We start from the raw sequence: 1832 nt of genomic DNA on the forward strand, positions 1-1832 counted from the left end.
GGATCACTTGTGTTTGGAAAAAAAAATACAGAGATCAGCCCTGAGGGATCACGATTGTGAATCCAAAGGACACGAAGAAGGAGATTCTTTTTTTTTTTTTTTTGCCTTTTGGAGGGCAATCGGGGTTAAGTGACTTGCCCAAGGTTACACAGCTAGCTTTGTGTGTGTGTGTGTGTGTGTGTGTGTTAAGTGTCTGAGGCCGAACCGAACTCACTGTGACAACTTGTTGCCCTGAGGAAGGAGATTCTTGAAAGGAATTCCCTTGGGCTTTTTCACTTTTTCTGTGTCATAAACTCCTTCTGGCATAACCCTGTCTCAGAATTAAGTTTAAGTGCAATAATAAAGGGAACCAACTATATTGAAATATAGCTATCACAATTATTTTACTGTTTATGGACCCCAGGTTAAGAATGCTTGCTTAATTGGGGCAGCTAGGTGGCATAGTGAATGAGAGCACCAGCCCTGGAGTCAAGAGTCCGGAGGGCCCAAGTTCAAATTTGGTCTCAGGCACTTACTAGCTGTATGGCCTTGGGCAAATCACTTAACCCTGCCTTAAAAAACAAACCAAAAAACCCTTGCTTAAAGCTTCTCAGACTGAACCCAATGTTGGCAAATTAAAATCTAATTTAATTGATTTTATTAAATTAAAATCTAATTGTATTATCATTTGGTAGTTGGAAGGGACTTTAGAGAAGCAAGCATGCATCCCTTCCCATAACATTCCTGACAAATTCCTAGCCAGGGAGCTGGGCAGGTGATACTTGGTATCCCTGACTACTAAGTACTAGGCATTGAACTAAAATATAAAGGTAAGTTCTAGTGACTCACAGTCCTTTATCCCAACATATGTTAAATGGGCCAAATGAAGTAAAAGCAACAGAATGGCAGCCTGTGGGAGTTGGATGTGCCACAGCAGCCCATCCATGGAAGGGGTCTAACCTTTCCTCTTCTGGAGAGCTGCCTCAGTTGTTGTGATGGTGTTAGGGGAGAAACATCTCCTCTTTGAGTTCTTGTGGGAGGTTAGCGCTGCTGAAATAAAACTACCAGCACACAGAAACTGTGGAGGTGAGAACAGTAGGCTTTATTATGCATAAGCACAGGTGGGGAGAGGTGTAGAAAAATAACCCCTGAATCAAGATTAGGATTCAAAGAAGGCTTCTTGAGACAAATTTAGGTCAGAGCTACAGAGGAATAATTCCTTTAAATACTGCAATTTCATACATTCTTTTAGGCTATGAAAGCTAAAAAAAAAAAAAAGACATTCACAATGCCATGCTTCCTTCAAAGTCATAAAAGTTGAACAAATTGGGGTGGCCAGGTAGCACAGCAAAAAAGAGCACTGGCTCCAGTGTCAGGATGACCTGGAGATTGAATCCCGGGCTCAGACACTCAGCACCACACCCAGAAACACCTGGCCGTGTAACCTTGAGCAAGTTGCTTAACCCCGATTGCTTAAAAAAAAAAAAAGTTGAACAAATTTAGTTAAGCAGAATCAGAATCTCATACATCCCCTAAGGAAACAAATCCAAACAGATTCTATAGGTAAAGGAAGCCAAGTTACAGATTAAACTACATTTAGGGAGTTCACAATGGGCTGATTGAGAGGGGAGATTTTCACGTGACCAAGATAACCAAGCACTTAAGGACCATTGGGACCCTTCTTCCGGCTTCTTGTCTGAGGGATGTTTGAGGCCTTAAGTAAGTTTTCATATTCCATAGGACACATTTCAGTCAGTTCAATGACCTCCTGACTTCATTATATAAGTAAACTAAGTCAGGTCACAGATGAGAAGGGGCCTCCCAAATCAGGAAATGCAAGGAGAAATGTTGAT

The sequence above is a fragment of the Petaurus breviceps genome, unplaced genomic scaffold (assembly GCF_028583685.1).
Source record: "Petaurus breviceps papuanus isolate PSGF00001 unplaced genomic scaffold, PetGlider_PUasm1.0 567, whole genome shotgun sequence".
In the NCBI taxonomy this organism is placed as follows: domain Eukaryota; kingdom Metazoa; phylum Chordata; class Mammalia; order Diprotodontia; family Petauridae; genus Petaurus; species Petaurus breviceps.